Source organism: Vigna radiata, unplaced genomic scaffold, assembly GCF_000741045.1.
Source record: "Vigna radiata var. radiata cultivar VC1973A unplaced genomic scaffold, Vradiata_ver6 scaffold_289, whole genome shotgun sequence".
Taxonomy (NCBI): Eukaryota; Viridiplantae; Streptophyta; class Magnoliopsida; order Fabales; family Fabaceae; genus Vigna; species Vigna radiata.
Genome location: NW_014542227.1, coordinates 264,003 through 273,239, shown reverse-complemented (window position 1 = coordinate 273,239; position 9,237 = coordinate 264,003).

The window sequence follows — 9,237 nt, the reverse complement described above, 5'->3', positions numbered from 1 at the left end:
TTTATATCAAAACAACATGATATAGAATTTAAAACATAACATAAAATACATAATCAATCAATGCAGCAACAGATCCATGAAGCTGACTTTAGTACTTAACAATGAAACTACAAAACTCATCCATGTAAAGACGAACAATATTCCACACTGACAATAATCATAAATCGTATATAAAAAACAGAAAATTTTCAAAGTCCTCAAAATTTTCCATAATCAATGTTCTTGTTTGATCCATTATCTTCAGGCTTGTTGTTGTTGTCAACCAGTGGAATGAATTTGCTAAGGATGTCACCAAAGGTACGTGTTGGAGGCTTGTTGGTAACAAGTAGTAGTGATAGACATACTAGGTTATCAGTTGGTAGCCAATATCACTTCCAAAACCTACACATACCTAGACTATCACTGAAAGTGTTCAAAAAAGTTAAGAAAAAAATAAAAAACCATAATTCATAACAATTGTAAATTTTACCTTAACTACATTATTAAGTGTTATGTTAAGGTAGTATGTTCCGCATTTTGGTGAAAAAATTGCAACCTATTCAAACATTAATGCTTTATATGATATACTCATGTGGGAATATAATATGGATAAAGTAACTTTTTTTTTTAAATAAATTGTCACATTTTTTAGGATTATCACACTTCCAACTTTTAAGTGTGGAGCTACTTGAGGATGATCAATGGCCTTGCGCTGAACACTTACTTTTGCAGTCCCTATTGGATCCTGTAAAGAGGTACACTTTCCATAAAATGAGTTAAAGTTCTTAGTCAAAGTAACTTAACATTTCCCTAAACCCATTAACAATATACATCAACCAACCCAAATTGTTATTTTCATGTCACGAAATCCGTTATGTTCACAAGCTTTAACAACACATCACAACAACGTCACTGCATATGTTCCTTTCAACAAATCAGGTTGAGATATGTTCAACCTCATGTTTAACCAACAATCCTGGAAATGAAAGTATTATTTCAATATTGTTCCCCAAATCATGTATATTTTGGATGCATATGTAGACGAATTCTGAAGTAGTGCACTTACCATGGATGTCAATGATTTTTTCTGCCAATAGCCAAGAATTGAATGTGAAGTCACGATCAAAACTTGTTATTGATATGTCATTCAAAAATTGTTGCGTGGGATTGTTTTCATTTATTCTACAATTTACCATAACTGCCTGTATGACGCTAACAGGGCCTGGAATCATAATGTTATTCAAATTGCAACAACAAATAAAACTATCAAGATCACTTTCATCAATATCAAATTCTTCCTAAGGTTCCATTTCTCATGTTGTTCTTGTGAAAAGAAAAACAATAAAGACGAAGTGAGCATAAAGAAAGTAATTCAATCACTAAACGAAGGAAATAATTTGTTTTATGCCAAGGAAATTTAACCAAGCCATTTAATATTCAAACCTTAAAGACCTCCGATAGAACTAGCTTTCAAAGCAAGCTACACCAAATCCAACAAAAGAAGGGATACAACACCAAATCCAACAAAGGTTAGAAGCAAAAATTGAAATGGGAGTGAAAAGGGCAACAATGAATGCCTAACAACAAGGGGAGGAAAAAAACCTAGCCTAAAGCAAAATTCGAACAACAAAAAGAGGGAAAGAAAAGTTTTCCAAAAAAATGATATTTTTCCCATTTCATCCAAATTACTGTGCATGTTTTTTTTCAAAGAATGACCTCGAACAATATCAAATAAGTGTAAAGTACACTTGGATGTGTCAAGTTATTACTACTCTTTTAAAAATGAATAGTGATACTTTGACACAGCAAAACGACAAACTACATTCATTTAACACAGTAAAAGAATAATATTTTAATTATAATTATATTATTTTTTAATTTAAAATCATAATATATATTATTATATTATTAAAATTTGTGTTAAATGAATGTTTTTTAAAGGTACGTGTCAAAGTAACTTTTTCCTTTAAAAATTTGAAGTTTTAAACTACTCTTATTTAAAATCACTTCACTAAACATTAGTTTCAAAACCTTCATTCTCTTTGCCTTCTCTCCTTTTCCAAACTTCTAAACATCCAATAAATTTTAAGACTTCCATCAACCCTCTCTCATTCCATCGTCATTATGCAATTCTCATATATGACATAAAGAGAACTGAGTTTTACAACATGATGAGGGACATCAATTTAAAGCAATGATTGGTCTACTCTATGTGCTTGGGTGCACGCTTGAGCTGGGAAAGAATGGCCAACCCCAAAGGCTAAATAGGGGAAACATGAAGACCATTACTCGAATATAGGTCACTTTTCTGTGTGTTAATATCATCCCTAACTCTCATGTTTCTTGAATCACCTCTGAGAAGGCCCAAATGTTGTACTGCATTATGAGAGGCTATATGATGGACATAGCAGACATCATCACTAAAGAGATTTTCAAATTAGCCATCTCATAACTCACATAGAGAGGGAGAACAAAACCTCTCAATTTTCCAAGCTTGGTCATAAAGCTATGCAAGATGTAGGGCATGCCAATCCCAGAACACCCTAGAAGGAACTTGAGGCTCACAATTACTAAAGCCTACATCAATTCAAACTGCATTAATGCACTGGATAATGCAAAGGACACTGCACCACGTCCATGAGTCATACTAAGACTAGCACTGAGGTTTGACCATTCTAATGCGTAGAAGGAAGCTCTTTTCTCCATCATGACTAGGATTTCCTATATGCAGCAATCTGTTGCTTGCAGGTTGCCACGGGGAACACATTGCCCTTCATCAAATTTTATATGATTTTTTTATTCAACTCCAACAACACTAGCCTATCTTTAGCATCACTCCTCAACAATTTCATGAATTTGTTGCATGGCCTAGGGACAACCCATTCTTCCAGGGGAGACTAAAGGAGAAACCCATTAAGTAAATATGCAAGAAGAAAGCTGACATGCTTGTTGCCCCTAATATGGCTATAGCTGACCCACAAAAGAACCAGCCTATGCTAGAGACTGTGGAGGAAGCTGCTAGAACAACAAAACAGCCTATAACTGATGAGGCAGAAGCTGAAGAGGATGTCAGAACTACTAAAGAAGAGATCGAGGAAGAAGAGGCTGAAGATGAGGAGTTATTTGACGTCAATTCGCTCAATGGATGCCCCAACTGATCATACCAACCAAAAGCCAATTTATTTTAAATTTGTTCACTTTTGATTTCTGAATTTTAATTTCATACACTTTTATTTCTACTAGTAGTTAAATTTTGCATGAACAAGATGTAGTTACTTATGTTGTATATATTTGTGATGTCTCTTGAAAGCTTTTTAAAGTATCCCTTTTGAAAAATTGGTTGGAAAAAGAACTAGATGGAAATCTGTGACAACTCTAGGACTTGCAAACAGAAGGACAAAATTGAATTCTTTGAATTGGAAATATTGTACACATTGATAGGGAAAATAACAGTGAGAGATTGACAGGGTGAGTGGACTAACCAAGTGAGTAAAAATACAAAACAGGTCAAGGAAAAAGGTTAGAAAGGAAGTTAAGACACTTACGAGCCATGCATACTATTTTACTCTCTTTTTTAGTGAATCTTACTCATTGAAAAACCAAGTTCCTTTGTAGCCTAGCCACGTTACAAGCAAACAAAGATCTTAATAATCCATCCTAATTATGTTTAGGTGAAAGTTGGAAACAAGATACAAAATTCAAAAAGAACTTGAGAGAAAACACTAAGCTGAGAGATTCTTAAATGATCAAGACAGAAAAATATAAGTGATTCTACATAATTTCAAGTTGTGAAAATTCCCCTTCATATGTGTTCTTTAGATTAAGCTGAGTGAATTCTTGATGAATTCTCAATAATGTCCATATTACTTTGATTGAGGATAATCAAAGAGCTAAAGTTGGGGGAGTTGATAAGTGCCTAATTTGAGAGAAAACTTATATGCTTTTTGAAATTTACCTAGCTTTGATTGTTGATAATTTTGCGTTAACTCATCCTAATTTAGCTTGTTTTGTAGATCAAGACACCAAAAGAGAGAATTATGGAAAAACCAAAAGATTTGATAGAAAATACTATAGATCTAGGTTGAACTGTGTTGATGGGACTAAACAACAAAAATGGTGTTGAGCCATAGGAAGCAAACCCTCATGAAGAAAAAACTTCAAGCACCAAACCTATACTTGATCCATGGAGACTCTTTCTTGGAAAAGTTACCTTAGAAGCTAAGCATCAAAGTTGAGACTAGGTCACAAAGCAAACCACATGTAAGAGAGGCCTCTGTTGTTGAGCCACGAGTGTCCAGGTGAGCATCACCATGAACAATTTATAACAACATAGTTACACTTCTATTTTAGGGAATTCTTTTAGAGAGAGTTTTTGTAAAGTCTTTTTGGACAAACTTTTAGAGAGAATATAAGTCTAGTCAAGGAGCTTTATAAAGCTCCATCTCATTGCTTATTGTATATCTTTAGAGACCATAAAAAAGTTATGGCTACTCCAAGATATGTATTTCTTACAACCATTATAAGGAGTTAGACTCTCGTGTTAAGGTCTGATGTAACTATTTGAACTCTATTGTATTGATAATATTTTATTTATCTAAGTTTGATTTTATTTATATGTTTGTGAATTAGTTTTTGCAGGTTATTGAATGAGTTAATCACTTCTCTTATTTTAGTGGTTTGGGATTGAGTGAGAATTGATTTCAAGTTGTGGTCCAACAAATTCTCCTCATGCTTTTAGATTCTAGGAATGGTTTTAGCTGGTTATAGAATTTTGAACTTAAAATAAGTTATTGATTCAAATCGCTAATGAGTCATACCGAAATTTGATTATCTTAGGTTCTAGATGAAGAATGGATCTAGAGTTTCATTTAAATAGTAATCCCACAAAATGAATAATTACATCTTGATATGTTAAAATTGGATTAGTACAAGAGAGGAATGAGTGATGAATTGTGATCTCAACACATCTTCATTATATTGAATGACTTTATTATACCAAATGTGTTTTCGCTTCATTTTATACAAACCAAATAATATTTTATTCAAATAAAACATGTTTTAAACTTTACAATTCTTGTGGATATGATATTTGTTGTACCACAACTACCTAATATACTTTGGAAAATTAATTGCATTAAAGTATCAAAAGTTATGGATAAATATTGTTTATGAAATTTTATCATTATTTTGAATAAGACTTAATTAATATTGCATGATGTGAATATATGGTAATATATGAATTATGATAACTGTGTAGGATTGAAAATTTTATTTTATGCTAGAAATTCTGAAAAATTTTCAGAATATGCATTGTGAAATTCACCTTTTCAAAGGGTAAAATATCATTTTGAAAATTTGGACGTGCGCAAAGAAGTTGTGCGAGTGGAGGAAGAAAAAGCATTAAGAATAATAAACCTTATATTTTTGGGCCGAAGACTGTACAACGGACCTATCTCTAACAATAATAATAATCAACTTTTGAAAATGGTTATTTGTTTATCGCCCAACAAAAAAATCATAAAGACGACATAAGTATAAGAGATAACCAAAATACATATACATATAAGAAAAAGGTAAATTAAAGACTATAGAAACAAGTTAATGAATTAACAAATCCATCAAGAGAAACATAATTCCTTGTTTTTATTTTTCTGTTGATAATCTCGTCCAATAATATCATTTACGCATTTCTTTTGACTAATTGGGTCAACAAGAAAAAAAAACCAAAAACAAAATAAAGGGTGCCTCAATTCTAAACAAAAAATTTCAATAAATACTTAAATTTCAATTATCTTGAGTGTAATTGTATATAAATACATAATCTTTCATGTGTCTCTAAATCTAAGTAAGTGTTAGATAAAAATTTGAAAAGTACATTATCGCAACTGGAATCGCGACGGGACGACGATCCAAAAAAGAAAAATGGGTTTGAAAATGTTTTGGAGTCGCCACCATAGTTTACTCTGGAAAAGTACGGAAAAACCATAAAACGATAATGCATGGTTTGCGAGAACCGGATTCTAGGTCCGGGAGTCGGTTACGTGTAGGGAAGGTATTAGCACCCTACAACGCCTGCCCGAAGACGGTACCTTTAATAAAACAAAAATAAAAACAAGTCCTATTATTTAGTCACTCGGACGAAATAATAAAATAAAACAAGTAGAATATGCTTGTAGTCATTATTCTACTTAAATATGCTTGTAGTCCCTGAAGTTTCACTCATTTTTGGTTTTAGTCCCTGCATGAAACATTGATGGCATTTCATCCTCTTAGTATGAAAACTCGTATTTTTAGTCCCTAAAAATAGACGTCGTTAGTTTTTTTGTGATGTGGCTAACGGTCTGCCATGTCTTCTCTGTACACTGCCTGCCACGTAGAATTTTTTTTAATTTGAAATGAAATTAACCATTTTAGCACGTGTGTTGGTGAAAAATTTTTTCATTTCCAAAAATGTCAGTTTTCCTCAGTTGCAAAAAACGATTTTGACCTAAAATCGTAATTCAATCTGATAACTCACCAACACACGTGCTAAAATGGTTAATTTCATTTCAAATTAAAAAAAAAATCTACGTGACAGGCAGTGTACAGAGAAGACATGGCAGACCGTTAGCCACATCACAAAAAAACTAACGTCGTCTGTTTTTAGGGACTAAAAATACGAGTTTTCATACTAAGAGGATGAAATGCCATCAATGTTTCATGCAGGGACTAAAACCAAAAATCAGTGAAACTTCAGGGACTAAAAGCATATTTAACCCTTGAAATTATTACCACCAACCAAAGTACATTCTCAATAAGTAGCAAAAACCTGTTTAATCACATGAAAGTTTCTAAATTCAACCAAAGTACATTCTCAATTAAACCTAGAAACCCATGAACTCATATGATCAATGTGCATGTAGATTCAAACACCTTATGATGCAAAAATCATTGCTTTTAATATGATTGAGAGATGAAAGACATAGAAGAAGAATAACACAAATCAATAATCAAAAGGAACAAATACATTAATTTAACTTAACCTCGGAATCCATAATGAAATTATAGTGGAATAGCCCTAAAAGCTTAGTTCTCCATGAATGGAGTGAAATACATGGTAAAATAAAAGTGAGAAGTGAGAGGAGTGGTGGATGCTTGTTTCCAGTGGAGGAGTCTAAATGAATGAATGAGTTAGGATTTCTGCCTCCCATGAGTCTCTTTATATAAGGCTTGATTGAACTTGGACTCTAAATATTCTGTTGATAAGATCTTTTATCTTATATGTTCTAAATAATTAAAAGATTTTTGTTGATATTTTTATATTTAATTAATTATCATTAAAATATCAATTAAATTGTTTCCTAAGTTTCATTTAGGCCCTTCTTAATTTTCCAAAAATGTAGAGAAGCAAAAAAAATTCCTCTATTTACACTTTAGCCATTTCTTTATTTTTCAAAATTCTAAATTAAACTTTAACTCCAATTGCATCAAATACATTAGACTATCAAAAATAATTTATGCAACTAAAAATCACATTTTAAGCCTATTTAATTTCAAACCCGATAAAGCCAATCATCATAAATCTTATTTAAATCAATTATTTAAGCACAATTATTCCACTAAAATTTTGAAATTAAATCTAAAATGTGGTCATTGATATGCACTCATCAAACCCTCACACTTATCCTTTTGCACTATAATTTCAAGACTTTAATCTAGGTTATTTTATTCCATATTTGCATTTGGATGAAAAGAATGAATAGCACCAGATATAGATCAATCATCTAGAAATCAATTTGTCATGGACATGCAAATGAAAGCACTATATTCTTCACACATGAGTTGACCTTTTGAATTCATAAGAAAATCAAATATGAAAGATAACACTCAAGTATGTATCTATTTCTCCTCAACTCTCTTAAATGTTTTTTTGACTTGTGTTTACACTCAAAATACCTATGTAAGTAGACACCCTTGATATTTAGCAAGACTCTATCATTCACATACTTCAGATTACATGCCATTGTTGATCATAAGGGCTTTTAAAATGTTATATTGAGGACAGAGCAAAGGAAGGATTTTTTTTTTGGAATTTTTGAGTTTTTGAAATTGATTTAGAAAGAGTAATGACACTTGATCTCAAAAATAACTTTATTACTTGCTCTTTTAAGGAAGATTTTTTTTTCCTTTTTTTTTAAACTCTGACTTTTCATCTTCCTTTTTGCCATTCTTATTATTTTGTGGGTGAGGTACTCACCCACACACTTATTCATCATTTACTCCTAACACAATCCATTAGTCCTTCTTCTTTCCAAAGGTAAGGAACATATAACTTTTCTTATTTTCTCATTTGACAATGGCTGAAAAAAAGCAAAATAAACATAAGGCTCAAAGGGGTTTCCAATGGATTAATGTTAGGACAAGTTTATTGTCTGTATCAGACAACCGGTATCGTAGAGTCGCGCAGCAGAATAAATTAACAGAAAGTGTGTTACAGTCACAAATCAAGTTACCATGGTCCGTTTTAGAAAAAAATTAATTTTCTTAAAGAACTTCTATCAAACAGTTGATGTGCAGAAAATATAAAGAGTGTAGGAAGTAGAAAAATTCACACACAAAATTTTTATACTGGTTCGAATCAAAACATTCTACGTCCAGTTGTTAATCACTATAAAAAGTGATTAATAGTTTTCACTAAAAACAATTTTACAAGTTACAGAACAGTGAATGTTGTTGAGTTGTTGATAAGGGGAGTCCTGGTTTAGGTAAACCTTACAATCTCAGAACTTCTGGTTTTTTATGATGACAACACATTATTAATAACAACATGTATTGTTGTATGTTTATATGTGCTACATGTTCATTACTTTCATATGATTACTTGAGAACATGTTTGTGTTGATTCTGTCAAAGTATGCAAATTCATTGTGTTCTACATGAGATATTATCTGTGATATCATAACATATGATTTGGTAAAGAAAAACCAGATGCACTTTACTTGAACTTATATTGTGTGGCAAAACAACAGTTTTAAGTCGACTTCATTATGAAGCAAGTCGATTAAAACTCGTGACTTCGCATAGATTTTTTCAAACAGTGCTTTGAGTACTTTTTGCAAAGGAAGCTTTTCAAAACTGCATTGAAGTTTTACAAAGTATGCGCAAACTACTCGACTTAGTTAGTTATGTTTTGAAATTCTGTTAATGCTTATGATGTCTAACGGCTATATTTTATATCTTTTACCAAGCATTAATAGTTATTCAATTGTATTAAATACG